Below are 23,883 nucleotides of genomic sequence, written 5' to 3'. Positions count from 1 at the left end.
CAGCCAATCAAGGATTTTCTCTCATCATTGATATTTCAATCTCTCTCTCCCTCTCCCTTCCTCTCTGAAAAAAAAAATTTTTTTTAAGGAAGAAACAGACTATTACATAGACACAGACCCACAGAAAGTCCATGAACTTGGGTTCTAAGATTCCAACTTAGAGTTGCAAAAGTAAGACCTGGAGAGAATGGTCTTTCCCAACAGCAGCCCAGATGTCCCCGGAGTGATGCCATGGACCTGCCTATGCGGGGAAGCCGGGATGCCCAAACACAGAGCCGCCTGTGCTTTCATCAGAGTGCGGGGTCCCCCCCCCCCATCACCACGCTGCACGCTAAGAGACGGCAGCACTTAATGCTTTCCTTGACTGCTCACAGTCCCTGGGCTCTTTCCGAAAGGGCTTCATCCAACACACGCATGTTTTTAAAACCTAGTCGGTCAAAAAGAGGAGTTACCTCTCTTCCTTCCAGGGGTTCCAAGCACCCCATTGCTGTGTTTATCAGTGTAATCAGGATAATCCCCACCCTAGCACCCTCACCGGGGCGCCAGGCATGTTGACTGCCCAGGAGCCGGGAGAGCAGACCTGACCGTTCTGGCTGAGCCTCGGCCTTTGCACACACCAGGTGCTTCTGGGACCTCTCGGGAAGCTCTGCGTTTTCCCTGAAAAAATAACGTTATAAGATGGTGGGCGCGTGTGTGTGTGCGTGTGTGTGCGTGCGTGCATGCGTGTGTGTGTGTGTGTGTGGGCGTGTGTGTGTGTGTGTGTGCGTGTGTGTGTGTGTGCGCGTGCATGTGTGTGTGTGTGTGTGTGTGCGCGCTCTAGCCTGACTTTGAGCGGGAGGCACCTCTGTATGTCGTAGCTCAGCATCCACTTAGATTGTTTGCAGAGTCCCCAGCGATGGATCCTGGTGAAAGGAGAGGAGCCTCTGAGCCTCCCGTCTCAAGTGCCTGCTCTGAGCAGCCGGCAATCTGTGCAGAGGGACTTGGTTTTTTCTTTTTTCTGGCATTTTCAAAACATGCCAGGAAATATTTTTTTTTAAATTGAGGTTCAAAATAGCAAACTGAATTTCTGAGCCGCTTTTTTCTTGAGGCATTTCTCGGCCTTCTCAATGCGAGCTCTTGTACTTGGAATGACTTGGAGAAAGCTGTTGGGCCTTAAATCCTTTCTGGGGGACTCAGTGGGGGACTAAGCTTCCCGTACTCTTCAAGTCCAGGAAGATCTGGGGAAGGGTGGCCCTAACAGACGTGTTTCTGGATTGTGCTCTTTGCTTTGTGCTTCAAATGGATCGACAATTGGACTTTTCTCATCGATAAGGAACCTGATGGATTCATTTCCTCACCATTCTGAAATACAGAGGACGGGAAACTATTTATGAACTATTTCTAACACACTTACAACGTGATGGATGACCCTCAGTCATATATGAAATTTACCCAGTCTACTCACTATTTATTAGAGTTTCATTGCAAACATTGAATCTATATAAACAGTAACAATGTCTAGAAATTGTTAAACAGAGGATAGAGGGCAGACAGCTCTGGCCCGGGTGTTGGGGGATGGAGGGAATAAGCAAAAAAGTAAAATAAAAAGAGAGAAAACTCGTGGTCATGGGCAACAGTGTGGTGATTGTGGGGGTGGAGGGGGAAGAAGGCATAGAAGGGAAAAATGGGGATGGAAAAAATAAAATAAACAGGAAATACTATCATTATTCCATATCGCTTAGAGAAACATATTATTTAGAAACCATTCTTCCTTTCAGGTTTTTCCAAATTAATAATTCAATAAACCCTGAGCACTAGTAGATGTGGAGGCGAGGTCTTTCATGCCACAATTGAGATGATATAAATTGAGTCGTTTCTGACTTATCCTTCCTCTGTAACAGTCTTATAACGTATTAATTAAACCTGTTTTCTAACTCTAATAGACTTTGCCCTTTTTTTTAAGATTCTTGATTTGAACTATCAGTTAATTTTTTTAAAATATATTTTATTGATTTTTTTACAGAGAGGCAGGGAGAGGGATAGAGAGTTAGAAACATCGATGAGAGAGAAACATCAATCAGCTGCCTCCTGCACACTCCCTACTGGGTATGTGCCCGCAACCAAGGTACATGCCCTTGACCGGAATCGAACCTGGGACCCTTGAGTCCGCAGACCAATGCTCTATCCACTGAGCCAAACCGGTTAGGGCAACTATCAGTTAATTTACTACCTTTTCTATGAACTGTGCAGGTCCTAGTTTTTCTTTATAATTTAATAACCAATTTGAATGAATTTATTTTGGCATCATATAAAATTAGTCTAAACAATCTTATGTTATGGTGAGTTCAGTTTAAATAACAAAATTTAATTTCAGAAACATACCTCCATTCACCCATTTAATTAACTGATACCAATAGCCCAAAGTACGGGCTAATAAGTGCTATTATTCATTTGAAGGTAGAAAAGTCACCAGGACCTCCTGATCTGATTATTAGTAATACTATTATATACTCTTACCAGTTTTTATACAGAAAGCTATAGAAGACAAAGATGGGACCTTTTTTTAATGTGTGTTTTTTATTGATTGATTTCAGAGAGAGGAAGGGAGAGAGAGAGAGAGAAATATCACTGATGAAAGAGGACCATTGATTGGCTGCCTTCTGCACGCCCCCTACTAGGGATCTAGCCCAAAACCCTGACCGGAAGCCAAACTTCAAGGTCATGGGTTGAAGTTCAACCACTGAGCCACACTGGTCAGGCAGAATGGAGCTTTCTTTTTTTAAATAATCACATGCTTTTCCTTCCACATCATTCGGCTGCTACTCAGAAAACTGCTGTGTTAATTGAATATCATTTTTCAATGATAATTATTATTATTACATCTAAAATTATGGCATGAACGGAAAGATATGTCTCTGGCTGCCTACGAAGAATGCTTGTCTATAAATTTGTGAGTATATTTTAATAGGAAGTCCGTATTTTACGGACAAGGGAGGTGCTAACAATTACGTTTTGTTATATGTTGCCACCAAGCTGGTAGCTCCAGAAATGGAGGGGACTGGTCTTAGGACAAGAATGACTTTGAAACCGCATCACTGGTCAATTTCACCCCAATAAGAGGCCCGTGGGGGACCGTGGTGCTCTGAAGTGATTTCTGTTCACGGCTCACGCCTGGCTCAGCACTTTTTCATTGAATAAATATAGGTGTGGAAAATGGTTATGAATGAATTGCACTGAGTTAATGTGTATGCAGTGTTCTCCGCACCAGGCCCAGTGCAGCTCAATGTTCCGTACATAATAGGAACAAGTGGAAAAGAATGTTGAATGAATGAATAAATAATGTGCATTTCATGAATCCGAATCTCCCAACCCCCACTCAGCCCTGTGTCTCCCTTAACTGATAGCTCAAAGAGTCAGGTCTGCTATGTGGCCTGGAAAATGTCCCGTTAGAAAACAATACAAAACAAACAGGCAAGAGTGTACTTATCGACGTGCGAGCCCGATGATGCTAAGTGTACGTGGCTGAAGAAGATGTTGACATGGCCAGAGTAAGCACATTCACACAGCAGGCACCGTGCTGTGGGGCAGTGATGTCCAAGGCTCAGGAAAGTGGACAGCTGTGTCCGTGCCTCGAGAGTAGCCCTGCAATAGGAGTTCACGGTCACACCACCATCCCTGGGCGGCCCCCACTGTGGTGCCGCTGGGAGCTGCAGTCATGGTGACCGTGTGTGATGAATGCAAATTCCATTTTTACTAGTGACGTAACTTTCAGCATATATGGCTGTTTGATTTTTAATGGACGCTTAGCAACGGAATCTATAGCTTTTGTATGGTAATGTCTCCTTTGGAAAAGAATCCTATGCATCAAGAGTTGGGGGGAGATCAGTGTTTTTATATCGACTGATGCTCATTAATTGTTTATCAAGATATTTACACATTCCCTGAGCCTGTCTTCTGAACACATTATTTGCAAAACCATCAAGAAATAAGGCATAGCCGAAACCGGTTTGGCTCAGTGGATAGAGCGTCGGCCTGTGGACTGAAAGGTCCCGGGTTCGATTCCGGTCAAGGGCATGTACCTTGGTTGCGGGCACATCCTCAGTGGGAGGTGTGCAGGAGGCAGCTGATCGATGTTTCTCTCTCATCGATGTTTCTGGCTCTCTATCCCTCTCCCTTCCTCTCTGTGAAATATCAATAAAATATATTAAAAAAAAAGAAATAAGGCATAATTGGTGGGGCTAGCATTTAACAAATACTTTGTGATTCGAATTGTACATGTATTTTATATCCGTGGCTTATGGGTCGCAGGAACTGGATAATGCATTTATGTTTGGGTAGGGTTTTGACCAGGAAGCTAAGTAAGAAACCAGTACATTGACAACTTCACTTGGGCTCATTTCAGGAGGACATTGTATTTGTTTGAACATAATTGTAAAGTATTGAACCTCCCCCTAATTCTAAGTATGAGTTTTATTGGAAACTACAAACACAAAGCCATTGAAATACTGAATCATTAAAATAAAAAAGGACAAGGGAGGAGGAAGGAAACGAGAAATCGTTTTATTTCTCCGTCAATATGCTGTTAGCGGTGAAAGAAAACCATGAGATTTCACTGTAAGCTACACGAGGTGATGACAGCCAGGTGTCCTCCTGGTAGCAAGCTAGCGGCATCAGCCACAGAAAGGGAGCTGCGTTAGAAATGTCCGGCGTGGAAGCAGTGATTTTTCGATGCCATGTAAATACTACGGACATCTTACATTCCAAGACAAGCAGCATCAGCAGTTAGCGACCGTTTTAAACATGCTGGAAATCAATAGAAGGCAGTCAGACGCAATTTTCTGAAGCCAGGGTGCACCTTCCAGTGGGCTGGGCCATTCCGGATTCAGCGGAGAGAGATTTTAGTAGGACCTAAGGAAGTGGGTTTAACATCATCTCATTTCAGTAGTGGTTGCTCGAGATCCAGGGGAAATGCTTTGAAGTGATCTACATTATATTTTTATTAGCTTGAGAGCTTCTGTATACATATTTTATGTCCTTTTCAGAAGCGTAAATAGTATTACTTTCTAATTATTATTTGTTTTTCGCCTAATGACCAGCCAGGAATCAGTACTGGGTGGTTCTGTGAAAAGGAATCATTTCACGTTGAGGGCAGTTACTCAGTATGCATCCTGGCCTTGCTCTCTCGCAGGGAGAGATTTCAATAATGTATGGCGGGTTCCTTGGTAAATGAAGCGCTCTTTTTTTTATGTTCTGTTGTGATTTTTGTCACCTTAGAGAAAATGTCGTTAGTTAAAGGGTCACAAATCATACAAGGATTTCATCAGGGCCATATAATGGGTCTATCTGTCTCCTAATGGGTGGGTGACAGTCACTCAAGGCTCTCGGGGCATTTAATTCAAACGTAGAATTTAAGAGCCAGCGGCCTCCTGAGGAGTTGGGAAAAGGTACAGACCTGTGTGTGCGAGAGGAGACCTGGGTGAACATCTTCTCCTTCCTCCCTCCCCCCTGTTTCCTTCTCATTAAAGATGGATCTAAAGATTTTTTTCGAGGGAGACATCTTTGATAGTGCAGTCATTTTTTGGTTCCCAGCATGGTAATAAAAAAACAATCGCTCCATAAGATACAGCTTCCCTTTTCTCTCGTGTCCGGTCCCCCCACCCCACTTCAAATGCAGCTGTTTGTTTAAAGGTTCTGTCCACAGTGAAGACCGTGGTTAAAAAATAAATAAATAAAAATAAGAAAGAGGACAGTTTCTGAAGAACCAAGACATGCTTTTAAGTATGGGATTGAAGCCTTGCTTCTCCACATGGCCTCTACAATGAGCTCTCTGGAAATCATAAAAATTCAAGGTAAATCTCAGCAAATTGTATTTGAACAAAAGCGGGGCTTCCTCGAGGCCCCCTTCATGACGCTGTCCTCTCTGCTCCCGTGTCCGCTGGGTGGGGGAGCTCCTGGCCCCAGCACACGGCCCTGCTCGGCATGGGCGGTCGCTGTGAGCTCTGCTCCTTATTGCTGCGCATTGGGCTGCTACACCGCACCAGGCCCTTTGTCAGCGCGGCCGGTGTGCGGGGCCTTGCGTGGGGAAGCCATGGCCGGAGGCATAATGAGCCGCCGCCGAGGCAGCCCCAGCCACCTCGTCTGCCCGAGAAAATGACTCCTCTCACCGGCGCTCCGTAATCATCTCTTAACGCTGAACACGGGCGTGTTAATTCCACCTGTTTTCCGAAGAGCGTGGCCTGATTATTGACATGCTGCCGGCTCTGTGGTCCCAGGATGCATGAATTATTAGTGTTCCTTGACATTTTAAAGTCCCCGAGTCCACAGCCCATCGCTAGGCTTCCCGTTAGCGGTCGCGGCTCTCGGAGGCATGCCAGTTCTCGCTCAGTGATTGCTCAGTAATTCAGAGGTGTCAGATTCTCTGCTGCGTTTTGAACAACAAGGATCTTGGTGGTTATTTCTGGACTTGATAAGACAATATCTTAAACAAGATGGTAAAGCACTGTTGTGTGTCCCATGCCTCAGGCACACCTATCCTGATTTCTGTGAAGAAACTACGAGCTTTTCTGTCAGTTTTCAGTAGTGACACAACACTACTCCACTGTGGTTATTATTAGATCTCAGTGCCTTTCTCTCCAAGCATCCCCCTGAAATCTTACAATAGCACTACATCATACATAATTGACTATGTCTGAATATTTATTATGCAAAAAGTCCACCTGATTAAAAAGAATAATGAAAATATTTGAGTTCCAGAAAGGTAGGGCATATATAATACATGAGTCTTCCCTTTCTCAGGACCAACGAAATGATTCTTACCAGACTGAGTTTCTAAATGGCTATCTGCTTGTCATGGAAAGGGATAAGCATTGGAAGCAATCAAAGAGAAAAACAGAAATATCAAAGACATCTACTTTGTGTGTGTTTTCCCAAAGACTTGTGGTCCTTTTATTTCTATTTGTATTCTCAATATTTCGTTTAATGTGAGGAGATGTTCACCGACCCCCACGTTTGGAATCTTTAGGCAAATCAGTGCATCCTCAGATGATACGTCTGCGTGGAAGGTTTTACATTGTTAAGAAGCCAGTGGAGATGGGTTTCGTTTCATATTTCTCCTTTGATATGCACTTAGCCTGCCTTAGCAGTAGGACGCACTGTAAATTGGGACACCTGTAATGAAACTCGGCACAATTAATTGCCTGTTAGTCGCTTACACTAGACCAAGACTGCCAGGTGTGTTGGGAAATTGTGGGTTAGACACTTGCCTCATGCGGATTGACTCGCAACTCATCAAAGGCCGCATTCCCAGATCCCAGAGATTCGGCCCAGAGATCCTCGCAGGAGACACATTTCCGGGGTTCTGTTGTCGAGCCCCGTGGCCCATTAAAGTCCTGGTCTCGACTCCTCGCGGGGAGACACTTCAGCCTCCGGGACAGTTCTCTACGCCTTGAAGTGCTTTCCTCGCCCGTTGCCTAACCAATCTCCCATGTTCCTCCTGGCCCCTTCCCCTTCCCATCGCGTAGACTTTATTCTTTGGTGTTCTGTGCATTTGTTTACCTGGAGGACATACATGAGATATGTATGTGTACTGTAGCGTGAAAATGTCTGCGGGATTCCAAAGTGCCTATGACAAAGGCACCGTTCTGAAGACGCCAGCCTTCAGTGGTGAAGAAAGCATGTAAGCCTCTCTCTCATTCTAACTGCATAGCATCCCCGATTCTCTGCTCCTGTCCACGTTCTGCCCGAGGAAGTCCCGGGTCCTCCAGGCGCAGCCAGGATGTCCTGACCACCCCAGCACTTCTGACCTACAGCTGCTCCCAGCTTCTCAATGGATGGACCTCTCTCTCTCGGGGTGTTCTCTACATATGAAACGCCAAGTGTCAAGCATGGCATTTTCTTGGTACCCGTGTACTTTTAACGCCCCCCCCAAGTCATTGTTTATCTACTGGATCCTCAGGGTGAAATGTTACCATTTCTGTGAGCACCTTCCCAATCCCATAACCTCCAAGTCATCCTGGACGGGTGCTCTCTAGCTCCTCTTTCATATTGTATCCGTTAAAAAAAAAAAAAAAAAAAAAAAGTCTGCTTATGCGCCTCAGAAATGGCTTCTGAAGTCAGTCCTCGTCGCCACTTTCTTCTGTCAGTCCCGCCTCATCTCTCGTCTGGGTGAACCGCAATGGTTTCCCATCCTAATCCCTCCCATGCGGAGCAGCGGACATGTACGGGGCCTTGGAAATATCTTTCAAAATCATGCACAGCACAGCTCACCACTGACCAGCTGTGTGAGCTTGGCGAGCTAACGACTCTAAGCTTCAGTATTCTCATGTGTAACATGAATTATTGGAACATTTCAAATGCGTTGAGAAAATTCATGCATAATACAGTTCCTGGCATAACCACGTACAAATGTTGGTTTACTGTCTCACTTCAGTTTATCCTGGACAAGCCTGCAAGAATCAGCTTCCTCTAAAAATGTGATCCTGCTCTCCCATTGAAAATCCTCAGTGACTTCACATATCTTACCATCAAACACCATGGGTACGTCACCTCTGATTTACTTCCCAACCTCGTTTCCTGCCCCTGCCGAGCTCTCCGGCCCCGTGGATGTGCTGAGTCTTCCCCACACGGGCCCTGCCTCCTCCTTGGAAAGTTCTCCTCCTGTCTCCTCTGCTGGTAACATGCCTGCTCACCTTCCAGCCCCGGGTCACATGGGATACCCAGGAAATCTACCCTGGCTCATCCAGGAAGGCAGTTAACCCATTCTCCGCGTTTCTGCATCGCTTCGCCACTCACTGCTGGCGACGTTTCCTAGAGGGGCTTCCATTTCCTGAGCGGCAAGCAGGACAGCAGAGATAAAGAGCTTCATGGAGCGCCCCCGGTAGGGGAGGCACTGGCCTCACCACGACGCAGTGAGTGGACACTGCCCCACTCCTGTTCTGCCCATGAGCACACGGAGGCTGAGAAAGTTTGGAGTTGGTCCCAGCTGAACCACTTATGGTCCATGAAGCAGATGGACCCGAACTCCAGAGTCCATGGTTTTAAACACTAGATTTTAATAAGAGCGATTCATCCTAAATGTCGTGGGTGTACAGACTCAAAGTTTGGGAGGGTGAGAAAAGTAATAGAAAATGCCAGTGCAGGCCCTCCCGGTTGTCAGGTGACTCCTGGCCCCTCTGCCATCTGTGGACACCGAGGCGTCCATCCATCTGAAGATAAGGCCCCTTCCCTCCAGCTCCAGCCTTTTAGTCTATGATGCGATGAACAGATGTTCCCAACCTGCTTGTTTTTTTAAACAAAACCCGCATTCCACATGACAGCCTTCAGTTCGCTCCATGATGTGACTTCCAAGCACCTGCAGGCCCTTTGGGCTCCAAGGAACAACGTTGGAAAACCACCGGCTAGGGCTGCCCCGCGTCCAGCTCCTCGGAGTATTTACTATGTCTCCCTTCATGTGGGAGCACAAGCTGGTTACAGACCGGGCCTCCCTTAGCGTTGCATCCCATGGGCCGTCTGTTTGGTTTTTGTTTTTTATTAAATTTCTTGGGGTGACACTGGTCAACATGAACATACAGGTTTCAGGCGTGGGTTTCTATGTGACAAGATCGGCATATTGCATTGTGAGCCCCTCACCCAGAGTCAAATCTTGCCCTGTCCCCATGTGTCAGGACCCCCCTTCTCCCATCTCTTCCCTCTGGCAACTGCCACACTGCTGTTTGTGTTCACGAGTTTCCGTTTCGTATCCCACATCTGACTGAAACCCTAGGGCTCTTCGCTTGGCCTGCCTGCCTGACTTCACTCAGCATGCTGTTCTCCAGGTCCATCCATGTTGCTGCAAGTGGCAGTGTGTCATCCTTTATCGTGGCCGAGTAGTATTCCGTCACGAATGAGTGCCACGTCTCCTTTACCGCGTCCTCTCCCCGGACACCGGCTGTCCACATGTCTTGGCCACCGTGAGAAATGCTGCAGTGCGCACCGGCGGCGTGTGTGTGGGCATGCATGATTTCAAGGTTTGCTGGGTCGTATGGTAACTGTCGTCATCAGGTTTTTAAAGTGGTATTTACACAGATTTTACCTGAACGTTTTCATGCAGCTGGGATATGTTTCATCACAAAATAGGTGTGCGTTTTATTTACGGGCAGAACAGGTTGGGATCTAAAAGAAAAATAAATCGTGTCCACAACAAAGGAGTAGGCGGGGCAGTGCCTTTTATCCTGACCACCAAGGAGCACTGGCAAACAGCTCACAGGCATGCAAATGTGCCGTCCCGGTTACGGGGACCACCCCCGGACGCACTTGGATCAGGGCTCCAGCGTGCTCATTATAAATTCATCATGAGATGAAACGAGCAAAGTTGTGATTCTCTGTGGGTAGCAGAGATTGCACACTGGCTGCCAGTGGCCTGACGTTGGTCACTAAAAGTGTTGTCTGTCCTGTGCTGTTACTTTTTTTATTTATTTAAGCCAGTATTTGAACACCAGGGTGTTGCTTGCTTGGTTGGTTGGGGTTTTGGGTTTGTTTTTTTTTTATAAATTTCTGGTTTCCAGCTTCTCTTGAAATTTTGGAAGCTCCGACAACAGCGGCCCACATTCCCACATGGTGAGGACTGGCCAGCACTCAGCGGCAGCTGCTTCCTCGACGCGGGACTTGTACTTCCCAGCTCCACACAGCTCCCAGCAGACCCATCTCACACATTTATGTACCTGCCTGTCCCCCGTCGGCACTCAGAGCCCTGGAAGACTGGCCTGGAAATGGGAATAGTTTAGAGGAAACTCATTTTTAATAATGCATCATGGGCTGCAATCCCTGCAAGATGAAACCGCCTCTCCTAAAGGGTGGGTTAGAGATACATCACTTCCGCGTTGGCACCGCGGCTGCTGGGACTCCCTAGAAGTGGTGTAAATCTCACATTTAATTATTCGGCTTCGCACCGGTCTGACTATGGAGACACACAGGACTTGAAACCCAGCACACGGGTCAAAGGCAAATCGGTTCTCCAGGTGGTAGGAACCTCCAGGAGCACGGAACCCAGGTCCTCTGTGATGAGTATGAAATCAGATCCGGAAGCCGAGTGTTACTCCAGTTAATAAGGCATCCGGTGTCAAATGTGATTTTTAATATCCATTATCTAGAAGGAGTGGGGAATGTGTAGCCCAGGCCTGCGAAATCATCTGGTCTGGCCCCGCCAAGGCATGAGGGGTGAGTTCATTTCTATGTTTGAACAAGTAGAGCAGGCTGGTTTTGAAGTGGATCATTTTGTATGGCCCACGAATGATGTGATAAATACCCAGACGCCCTTGGCAGAAAGAAGGTTCCCCACCCCTGATGATAAGGAAGCCGGAAGGAGGATTGGGCTAGGGTGGCGATCTATTTTATTTTTATTCTCCAGCGAATGGCGCTGTTTAAATTGGTGTTACCATCTTGTGATCGGAAACAATAATAGAAACAAGCAGAGCATAAGTGGGCAATGTCAGCTTCCTGCATTGTGCAGTGTTTTTGGGTTTGTCCTTTCTATCTGATGATGATGTCATATTTGTAAGCGGTCCGATAGGTTACGGTGAGTATATTATTGTTATCCTAGATCCCGCCAGTTCAGTAGAGCCTTGAAGGGAGATTTCTTTTAAGAAAAGAAGATTAACTATATATATCATGGTTTGGTTATGCTGGCTAATAAATACCACACTACATTTCCATTCCCAGTGCTTCGCTGAATCTTAGACCCGCGTGTGTGTTAGAGGGCTGATTTGATTTAGGGGGACTTTGCGTCCCTTAACGTGTCAGGGAAAAACCAGCTCGTGCCTTTGACAGGTCACTCATCTTTCAGAAGCTCTGCTAGCACGAGAGCACGTCGTGTTTCCAAGCACTTCCACGACGCACTCGCCTTGGGGCTCTGCAGGTGGGCCCGTCCTGGGGTGTTTAGCTCCTGGGAGTACGGCAAGGGCAGCTCAGACAGGAGGGCCACTCACCCGGGACTTTTCTTCCTGGCTCGCTGTCCTTCCGGCTGCGCGGGTTCCTGGTTCTGTAATGGCCGGGGAGACTCCCGAAACGTGAGAGCTGTGGTTGGTATCGGATCCTGACCATGTAAGGACCATCTGAAACTGGACTATTCACGAGCTTCCCCCAAAGTGTACAACACTGAAACCTGCGGTCCTTTTCTGAAGCTCACAATTGGAATTCTTGTCAGCGCTGGTGAGAGGGAGAGCATCACGTAGCTGACATGTGAGTCTGGTCCCTCGCTGGGCATTGATGTCGTCTGTTATCCCCTAACCATCTCTGCATACAAAACCTCTGTTTTAGAATAAAAATAAAAAATAAAAAACAACTACTTTTGTGGAAAGAAAATGGTCTTCGAAGGAGAGAGGCAGCGAGAGATTAACTTCTGGGGGGAGGAGTTCTCCGCGGAAATGGGCTAAGATTCAGTGACATTCACTCTTCTAGCCACCGTGATATGCACTGGGGGCTCGTAATAAAAAGTCACATTCCCAGGAAAGGGGCGATCTTTAAGACTGGGGCTCTTCTATGATGACAGCATCTCCACAAAGCAGGCCTGCTTACTTGTTCTTGCCTAAGGACATGAGTGAAATCCAGGTCTTCCCGTTATAACCTGAGCAAGAGGAAGTAAAGGATTTTTCAGGGCCAAATATTATTATCTTTCTTTATTGAGTGCTGTGACATACAAAAGACCATAAAGGCCCTGAGACAACACAAATTCATTATTAGAGAAAAATCCCTGCCCTTAAGGCATTCATAGTGAAGTAAAGAAGCAGACGCAGGAATAGAAAAAAAGACATATTTGAAAAATAATTAGCTAGAGGTTTGTACAAGCAGAGGGGCAGGCACTGGGCCAGTTTGAGGGCTCGATGCACATGGAGATGATGAGTCTTGCGGACAGATAACAGGAGGTGCAGATGTGGGGAAGGGAACTCCAGGCAGGGCGGCCAGCAAGTAGCAGGCGGGGCTGGAAATTAAAGTTCCTGATGAATGAGATCCTTGAACACACCAAGCATGTCCCCATCTCGGGGCCTTTGCACATGCACTCCCCCCTCCGGGATGCTGGTCCCCCAGAAAGTCCAATGTCTTACCCTCCCTTTCAGTCAGTTCTCTGATCAAATGTCAAGTTGCTCTCCCTAATCTGTGGTTTCCATCCCCTTACTCTGCTTGCTTGCTTTTTTTTTTCTTCAGAGAAGTTATTATTAGATGCTTATTATTTACTGTCCATAGGCACGCAAGAGAGCATGAACCTTGCATGTAGCTGGATGCAAAGTTCCTAGTACAGGGAGTAATCCTCAACAGTTTCTTGTTGGATCAATGAAAGAATGCACCGGAACATGTGAACAGCAAGCGAGCATACCTGTGATTCACCTTTGCCTCTGAGACCATTTCAGCACGTAAATGACGTCGGGCAGGAAAGACTGAAACCATCCTGAACTTGAGGAAAAAGCATGGGGCGTGGAGATGAGGGAAGTTCTCCATCCTCCGTTCCTGGGCCTAACGCAGCCCAGTCACGGGCTTCGCGCTTTTCTGAGTGACCTCAGCTTTTTGTAGGATTAAGAGGTCACCTTACATCTTGAAAGCGAACGTTCAACACAAATCCGAGTGACATTGCAGGATCTAGACCAAAATATTTTTGAAGGCGCTCAGGTCATACATTTCCTGCAACATAGTCATGGCTACAATCTCCTTAGCAAGATTTTCTGAACTACAAGCTCCACCCCCATAAAACTTCACATTTCTGCCAAGGCATCTGAATTCTGTAATAAACCCAAATACAAACCTCATTGTCACAAACCAACATGTGCCTATTTGTGTCTAATTTGGTGCCATTCCACTGGAACGTCTCAAGAAATGTGACTGATGTGTGAAGTATGTGGTCCAGATGTTTAATAGGAGTTATTCACAAAGACCTAGGCATTATCAACATTTTTCCTACAAAGAAAGACTACATGTGAGGGGGAAAATACCTTAGGAGTATACTGATCCATTTACAAGTAAAAATTACACACTGAATTGTAATGTTAATTTTCACTGAATTGAAAAAATGGTTTACATAGACCGAGAATTCTGGGCATATTAATTTTTACCAAATCCTTAGGGGGAAAATACCACATGTATTAAATATCATCTACTAGTAGAAGCAAAATCTTATGTTAGTTATCCAGTAGAGATATAATTTCTTTTAAATGTTATGCATTTTCTTCATTTTTTAAAATAATGAGCATAAGAATGTTTCGGTAGATCATCATTTGATAGCATGGTGATAAATTTCAAATTTATCAGATTGCTTTTTACTTTTTTTAAGTCCTGTTCAGACACTGCAGGTTTCTCTTGGGCAAATTGCTCAACCTCTGTGTCCATTTTTTTTTTATTCCTAAAACAAACAAATACAATGGCCTATATCACAGGATGGTTGTGAGAATTTACTCAAAGAATTCATGTGAACTAAGCACTCTGCCTGGCACATAGAAAATGTCCCCTTCACTTTGCATAGAGTAACTTCATTAAAATGGATGTAGTCTCATTTCAAAGATAAATTACTACTTTCATGACTGTGGTTTTAGGAAATGTCGACATGTTTGTAGAGCATCTCCCTGACTTTCTTCCTGGCAGACTTACATGGAACATCAGCAGTTTGCAGACCAGTTGAACGACCATTGTGCATGTTTCTAAGATACTCTCTCTAATCGCCCCAGGACGCTTCCTGCTGGTTCCTGCAGCTGTGTTCCACACCTCTGTGGATGCGGTCAGGACAGCACTGGGCGCGGAAATGCTCTGCAGAAGCCAGCGTGGGCTCCAGGTTCCACTGAGTCCGTTATCGTTAGGAATGGTCCATAGAAAGAGATAAGCCCAGTCAGGATCCCGAGCAGCTTTGTAATAAAATTCTTAGTAGGAAGAAGGTAACTAACGTAGATAAGGAAAAATCAAAGCCTGCTCTTAGACCTTCTCTTTGTGCGCATGTGTGCTTGCGCGTCACTGTTCTGCTGCTTCGGCGGAGTGTCCCAATATTGGTACAGGTAGTGGAGTGGTACTGACATATGTTCCCCGGGTTGAAATCATGCAGGACTTGAGTCCCTTGCTTGGTCTGAGATTGCCCAAGAGATGTTACAATAAGTGGCAAGTAAATCATCGGCCACGTTTCATGCAGACGAAAACACAGGAGTCACGGAGGGTCCTAGTAGATGAGAAGTTTTCTGAATCAGAGGACTTGAGTGCGTCTAACCTAATAATACAATCCAAATAAATTATAAATACAAGCTCTTTAAATACTCGTTTTTGTTCTAAATTGCTTTCTTCTATTGACATTTTAAAAAATGACTCGAGTCGTATAAAGTTGTGGGATTTGCACCCTAAAGAAATAATTTTTTAAAAATACCTAAAGTTTAGGAATGTTTGCATTTTTATTAACACTGACCTGAAAAAAAAATTCAGTTGGAATGAACTCCGTGCATTTCAAGAGGGGCTGTACACCATTCTATTCTATAGAAGGTCTGCGGCCTTTGTCATGATGGCACTGTCCTCGGAGAAGCTACTTTAGGGAACAGAGAAGCTAAGTAGCAACTTCCTGGCAGCATAGTAGCTTTCAGCACCCCATTTATCCTCTTATTTTCTCTTGAGAAATGGGTGCCCCTCCAGTGTCTGTGTCTCTCTGTGCCCATATGGCCGTGAACAAGTGGTGACAGCATTCCCTGCGTGCTGTGTACCCACACCACACGGTTCAGCTGGAACACCATCTGGCGCATACGGCACTCCTTCCTCTTCCCTGGCTCAGATGCTGAGGTTGCCTCCTCAGTCCGCACAATGGCAGCTGGACCGTCCAGTGGGTCTCCCCAGGGCCGCTGGAGCGGTCTGTGGAGTAGCCACCACCAACAGTATCTGACGGGCCATTGCACGTTCACCCAGGGTACTCACAAGCTCGCTCTTTGGTCATAAACTATCAGACATGTTATGGGAGGAATACACAGTCTTTGATTTTTGCAGTGACATCTTCCCGATGAGCTGGAGGAGAGAGGGAAGGAAACACCTTCCTCCGTTTCTGAGAAGCAGGCAGCTACGGTGAGGGTGTGAGCTTCCCAGCACCGCTTCTGTTTTCACCCTCCTGCTCTGGAGAAGATGGCGCTGGAGTGGGAGCGCTGCGTGCTGCCAGAGGGACCGTCTTTGTTCCTTGAAGGACAACTATCCGGATGGGAAAGCACGTGGCACTGGATGTCCGCAGCATCGTGAGGCGGGCGCACAGCATCGTAAGGATCGATCTGAGGGAATGGGATCAGATCCCGATGAAAGCAGGGAGCTGTGATCTAGAGACAGGAGGAGCGCGTGAGGTCCCTGCTCCTGTGACTCTCCACGTGCCTGGGGACCATCCCGCCTCGCCACTCTCCTGTCCTGCCTCCCCACCAAAGCATGCCCAACCGTTCACGCATGTTGGAGCACCCAGAATGCATTGTTTCTTATCATCCAGCAGTCCCCATTTCTCCACGGTTTGGAAGTAGAAGGGAGTAAGAAAAAGTTATTTCTCACACACACCCCCGCCCACCTAACCACCTTCTGTTGTATCTTGGTTCCATTCCCCAGTCTCTCCTCCCATTCATTCCTTTATCCTTTCCTTCCCCAGTTACTGAGCTACCAGAGATTCGGGAGAGAGAACAGGAAATTTGGGGAGGAGGGGACCACTGTGTATTTGGGGAGCCCTCAGTGAGGGGGGAGAATGTATGTGGGCCAATAATTACAATAAAGTGAGGTGGGTAGGTAAGGTATTCCTAAGGAAATCCAAAGCCACAGCCAGCCCCTAACTCGGCCAGCTGGGTTCCAGATGAACACCGCCCATGTTTTCTTGGATCGCTACCAGCTCATCAGGTACAGAACTCTCCTCTTATTTCATCTTCCACACAAGGGTTCCTGGAGCATGGCCAGGGGCCTCAGTGGTATAAGGGGACACTTCCAGCTAGCTTACAGCCTTAACCAGCGAAATATTCCAACTGATGGTGGAATAGGACCTCAGTTGCCTCATCTGTGTAATGCGTGTGCACAATGTTTCTGCATTCATCGTCCCCTCTTCCTGATGAATCTCACCTGGTGTCTGTCCATGTTTGGGGTAAAGCTCTCCTTTAAACCTTGAGGATGGAACACGAATTTAGCTTGGACTCCCAAGCTTTGGCTTCCAGGTTAGATCGTTGCATGCCTTATTTTTTTTAACGCGCTTTCTGAGACACTCTCGGTATCTTCGGGTTTTGTAAAATGCTCGCTCTAGAATTTCCTGTCCTCAGAGTGAATTTGGATTCTGTTACTTGTGAGCTCAGAAGAGGTGTGTGTGTTCGCGCCCTAAGCAGCTCTACATTAATTTCAAAATCGACTTAAAATGGCATTTACCTGACACCTGTGTTTTCGGATGGGCCTGAAATGAGAAGTACAGCTGCGGAAATCGTCTGAAGGCTGCGCGGGGCCTATCCCAAGCCCGAGGCTAACGGTTCGTGAACACCGGCTTGTTTGACTGAGGGCGCCGGTAGCGTTGTCAGCTGGGAGAGAAACTGCCAGTCCAGCTCTGGACTTGATTCTCGTCACTTCGTACCCGTCCTTTAAGAACCTTTGGACCCAAACAGTTTTCAGAAGAGTCATAAAGAAGGCGAGTCCAAACCAATTTAAGTGATTTTTCCTCCTCTGCACTACCTCGCAGTGGCATTATGTAGAGAGGTCGTGCCATTATCATCATACATTTTTATGGGAAATTGATCATCTGTTTTCATGAAACTTCTCTAATAGTTTTAGAAAATATCATTTATTTTTGGTGGTGCCATGTAAATATTTCAGAACAAAACACCCTCTAACTAGCACCCATGGAGAACGTAATAACAGGATACTTCAGTAAATCAATCTTTGAGATCATCCATGTAGTTTTTTCTGAAATGATAGCTCACATGAAAATAGTTTCAGATGTTTTTGACGATTTTTAGTGTTTTCTGTCTTCCCCAAATATTGTGTCTATTTTGGAAATCAGATGCATTCATGGTGAATAAGAAGAAATAAGTAAGAAGCAGTTACTACTCTAATGACAAGAGAGGAAATTATCAGAGAAAAGTTTTATATTCTGTAAAAACACATTCGTCTTTCTCATAGACTCACTATAAACAGAAAATACAAGTGGAGATCAATGCTCTGAGGTGTCAGTTTCTTAAAAAACATAATAGCCAGTAAAAAATATTTCAAGTATTAAGTACTTCATCGATCCTCACTCTTAAAACTGTGCCTTAGGAGTCATTTATTTTTCCAAATTACTACAATTTTTCACAAATGCCTGTCTCCTCAACAAACCTGTGTGCAGAGTTGGGTTTTCCCCCGAGAACCATGCTTATTAGGGAAACGGAAGGACCGAGCCGAGGAAAGGGCCCTAACATAGACTCTGTGTCCCTGCTCCTGGTCCTGCCTGGCCTCCACACACTCTTCATCAGAGGCCGGGTCCTTCTTGTCTTTCTGGATCTCTGTGTCCCTCCTCATCCCAAACTGGCTTTCTCCAGTGACCTTCTACCTCTTCAAAGTGTCCATTGCCTCTGGAAGTCTCCGCAACTTGTAATTCCTCCTCCCTCTTGTTTAATTGTGTACAGATCTCTCTTAACATGCTGGAAATGTCATGGAGGAGTCGACTCTGCATTTTTTTAGCAACACAGGTCCAGTGCTGTGCACAGCGCCTGGCACATAGTAGGTGCTCAGTAAATACACGTTAAATACAGAAATGAGTGAAGTCGCACGTTACCAGACTTTTATTGTTTTTAACCCAAATTCCTACTAGTTCAAAATCGCCGTAAGTGACCTATGTGTGTGTGTGTGTGTGTGTGTGTGTGTGTGTGCGCGCGCGCAAAAATCATACATTCTAAGAGGGTGTTCTAGGTGCTGACCAGTTATGTGGAACAGTTACTTAAGGTTTACTGCTCATACAGAAACTGCAAGGTGTGGCTGTGTGGATGCAATACCACTTTGAGAACACAGTCATGAATGCTGGAAGAAATGGCGGTTCCCTTGGCTTTGCCATCATTTACATTTTGGTCGATTTTTGAAAGGGAGAGAATGGTGAGAAAAATCTGTAAAGAATTTACACACAAAAGACTGTTTCAACAAAGGAAAATACGTCAGCTTACGATACCATATTTTACAAAACTGACATAGGACCTACGGTGTTTGACGTTCTAAGGCAGGGGTGGGCAAACTTTTTGACTCGAGGGCCACCATGGGTTCTTAAACTGGACCGGAGGGCCAGAACAAAAGCATGGATGGAGTGTTTGTGTGAACTAATATAAATTCAAAGTAAAGGAGCGGAGGGGAGAGCAAGAGAACCGGATGGAACAGCCGGATCCGGCCCGCGGGCCGGAGTTTGCCCACGGCTGTAAGGAAACGACAGTATGTGTAGGGAACTGTGCGTGGTAGGGATGCGTCTCCCTGAAGCCACGTAAGGGACAGCGCACACTGCAGAGCACAGGTTTCGGGATATATGTATCTGTGTCTAGCATGGCTGGTGCGCTGTAATTAATTTTTATTCCATGTTCAAGGGCCATTCGCTTATCTTGTACCGGCCATTTTCACACACAGCTTATCACGAATCCCTCGAGCCGCTAGGATGAAGTCAGTACTATTTACATAAATAGAATGTAAATGCATTTAAGTGTAGAGTTCTTGACGTAGCCTGAGGTGTTTCAGATGAATATAGCCAACATGTTGCTTTGGGAGGGAGATTAATGTGATCTATGCTTCATCACACACGCCGTCAATGCCCTTTCTGGGTGCACTCTTTGCCCACCTTGCTTCCCATCATCCATTTAACTTTTTATACATGCAGCATAATAAATACTGATGTGAAATGTAAACTCTGTAGGAGTCTGACCCACAGTAAGTCAATTTCATATCTTCTCTGAGTTTCACGGACCTGGTCAGGATATCACTTTCTTGTTATATCAGCAAGGATCTTGTTCTGTGGCTGAAGTCACAAAATCAGGTGAGAGCTCGAGAAATACCAGAAAAACATTGCTCGGTGGTGAATGATATTTTTTTTCCATTTTCTTTCTCAAAAAACCAATAGACCTCTTTGAGATGACTGAGAGAAGGCTGAAGCCAGTCCTCGCACCTCCCTCTGCGGCTGAAGGAGAGGCGCCCCCACGTCAGCGAGGGGCCGAGGCAGGGAGCGCCCAGGCCTGCTAGTTCCAAGCCCGCGTTCTTCTGGACGCCCCTCGTTCCCGGGCGGTCGGAGGAAGACGTGGACAGCAGTGCCGGCGCGGACGTGGGAAAAGGGAGCCCTCGTGCGCTGCTGGTGGGAGTGCAGGCTGCGCAGCTCCTGCGGGACGCTGTGGGGTGTCCTCAGGAAATTAAAATGGAACTGCCTTTCGACCCAACGAACACACTTCTGGGAATATACCCTAAGAATCCCGAAATACCAATCAGAAAGAATGTATGTTCCCACCGCTAAGTTCATAGCTGCATTGTTTACAACACAGCCAAGATCTGGAAACAGCCCACGGGCCCATCGGCAGATGAGCGGGTAGAAAGCTGTGGACGTTTACACCATGCAGTCCTTGGCAGCTGCAAAAAAGAAGCATCTCTCACCCTTTGAGAGAGCAGGGAGGGACCTGGAGAGCATTAGTCTAAGCAAAACAAGCCAGTCAGAGAGAGACAAGTATCTCATTATCCCGCTCCTGTGTGGAAGCTAATGAACACAATACACTGATGAACAAAGTAGATCCAGAGGCATGAAGCATGGGACAGACTGACAGCTGTCGAAGCAAGGTGGGAAGGGGGAACTGGATGAAGGACAGTGCAGGGATCAGCCAAAGATCGCCCAGGCGTGACCCATGGACAGACCACAGTGTGGTGATGGTCAGAGGGAGCGGGAGGGGGCGGGGCCTGGGTGGAGGTGGGCCAAGGGGATCCCTGTACCGGTGCCAACCACAGCACAGAGGACGACATGGAAAGGGCCGTGTAGGGGCAGAAACGGGCAGGGTTTACGATCGGAGCTTGGGCTCCGGGACTTACAGGCTGTGTGGCTGGCGCTGTGTGACCCTCCCTGTGAAACTCCGTTGTCTCATTTACAGAATGGCAGTAACAACACCTGACCCGGGATCCTTTCCAGAAACAAGTGAAAGGAGGTAACGGACTGTGCTCATGCCCCTCGGGACAGCATACACCTGGGCTCGACGTCAGCAGAAACCCCCCAATTCAGGGCCAGCCGCAGAACAGCGGCCCGGTGCTCCCCGTTCCCTGGGAGGCTGCGCTATCAACGAAATCACAAAATCGGCCCCTGTGTGATGCTCACCCATCGGGACCCTGAGAGCCTCCTTCACCCCAGCATCCTCGCTGGCCATGGTCTGGGCAGCTGTAGGGCTGCGGTGGTCTGCGAGCCTCGGGGTCTCATTTTGCCAACTTTTAAAGAGAACGCCCTCGGATTCATTCCCTCTGTGCGACCTGTTCTAGAAACCTAAACGCCTCTAAGTGTCAGTGACACAGGATAACGGAACGCTGAGTCTCCTTTGCAGTGAATATTCTATTTCCATTTTGCAGAGCAGAGCTCAAAATGCCTCGCTTTATGCTGACGGTGGGCACTTTTAGGGTTTTCCATCCTCCCCCAGTTGAACTATATGACGACGTGGCCACTTGCAAAAAGAAATGAAGGGGATAAGTGAGCAAGAAATTCACAGGAAGTGAGTCCACATCGAACACTCAGTAGGAGCCCTTCCATCTTCCTCTGTTTTAGGTAAAATTTGAAATGCGCTGTATGTACATTCCCGTGGGCAGCCGACTCTTCAGGTGAAAATTCAATGCCCTGGGGAGACTCCTGTCATAGAGACAGACTGGAAACACAGCAATCCTCGGAAGACGCAGGAAATCGAATAGATCTGTGTGTGTGGCATTTCGTGATACGTGAGTCGTTGCAAACACACACTACTAAAGAGACTCAAATATTATTAAAGATTAATGTATTTTTTCAAAATAATTAATTTTGTGGCCCTATGGGACCGGCCAGAGAAAGTAAATTAAGTCTGTAACCAAATAAAATAAAGCAAATGGCCTTCCCTGGTTTATTAGCATCTTATGGAAATCGCGGCACTAAAATGTCAGCCCCCAGCTCCAGGAATCATTGCGTACACATCCGGGAGTGTCGTTGATAATGTGCAGCAATCATTTTGGCCCGAGGAAACAGGCCTTGTGCACGGTGCCGTTTTTGGATTCCATCTAATATGATGTGAGGTAAGTGCTAAGGTTATGATCTTGCCTGATATTTACTGGTAAGCCAGCCATGGCATTAGAGATGGCAAATATAAAAACAGAAGAACAGGAAGGAAAGGTAATAGGAAGACTTGGATTCAATGAACAGGTGACCCCTCGCGCCCAATGCTTGAGTGCGCTCACTTCAGCGCCTGAACCGATACCCGGCCAAGGTGTGCTTTCAACGTTTTAGTATCTTTGGTTCTTTAGCGTCTCCCTCCCAATGATCTTGTCCGGTGTGGCCAAACATGTCAAGTTTTCTTTGTGAAAGAAAAATGTTTGCTTTATAAATATTATTTGAGAGTTTTGGGAGAGAAAAACAACTCATAATTGAAGAAGCTTATGAACTCCCATGCGAGAGACCAGTATCTAAGAATTAAAGGCAGTTCTGTTAAATAATTTCTTTATGGATGTATAGTTGCCGTACAATTATAACTGGAATCACTTCTTCTTATAAATAAAAATCTTAGTTCCTATCATAATCTGTCATTCATTTTTGAATGGTAATTTATAACAGATTAAAAATTTAGGTTTTTTTCATGTTAAATATAATTTCGTACAAATTTTAAACCTACATTGTTTTAAATTACAGTTCAAAACCGTAAATAATGCATTGTTAGGGGCATCGCAGGTCCGCTCTGACAGGCTACCGAAAGCCTCCTACGAGCATAACGCGGCGGAGTCCGCAGATGGAACGGCCAGGAGTTGTGACTTAGGAGTCACACGGCCAGGAGTTTGCACACATTCCAGGCGCCCTAGAAGAACGATCTCAGCCGCTAATGTTTTATTGCTGGTGATTAATAAGCTCACATCTGATAACTTTCCCAGCTATTAACACACTAATTTATATTAACTCACAACCCATGACGATGAGATTGACAGCAATAGGGGCTTACAATAAACCAAATGAGGTGTGGCTAAAACTTACATCTATATTCAGTCATCCCCCTTTACCCAGAGGACAGTCTCCAAGACCCCAATGGACGCCTGAACCCCAGATAGAACCGAGCCCTCTGCGTTCTGTGTGTTTTCCTGTACACCCTTATCCCTGTAGAGTGTGATTTATAAACGAGGTGCAGTAAGAGATGAACAACAAGAACTCATAATAAAATAGAGCAGTCATTACAACGGACTGTAATAAAAGCTATGGCAATGGACTCTCTCTCAAACGGCCTTATTGCGCTGCACTCACCTATTTTTTTAAAATCTTTATTGTTGAAAGTATCACCTTGTATCACTTTTCACTTAATGGAAGCGCTTTCCAGCTTCTCGCTGGCCGGCCCGAATTCCCCGCATCACCACTCCTGGGCTGGGGCCGTTCTTTTATTTACTTGTTTATTGTTTTCATGTTTTTATTGACTTTTAGAGAGAGGAAGGGAGAGGGATAGAGAGATAGAAACATTGGTAAGAGAGAGGAACTTCATCAATTGGCTGCCTCCTGGTGCACACCGGCGCCCCCCCACCCCCCCCAACTGGGGATCAAGCCTGCCCTGGGAATTCACCCACAACCTCTTGGTTCCTGGGTCAGCGCTCAACCGCTGAGGCACGCTGGCCGGGCTTGGGGCCATGATTAAGTGAAAGAAGGGGGACTTGAGCAGAAGCCCTGTGATAAGATACCGTGACAATAGTTCCGATCAGCAGTGTATTTAGTGACTCAGAGGCGGGGGGCATCTGCAG

This window comes from Plecotus auritus (assembly GCF_963455305.1).
Source record: "Plecotus auritus genome assembly, chromosome: 12".
Taxonomy (NCBI): Eukaryota; Metazoa; Chordata; class Mammalia; order Chiroptera; family Vespertilionidae; genus Plecotus; species Plecotus auritus.
The sequence above is the reverse complement of the archived record's forward strand: the minus strand, read 5'-3'. Positions refer to the sequence as shown.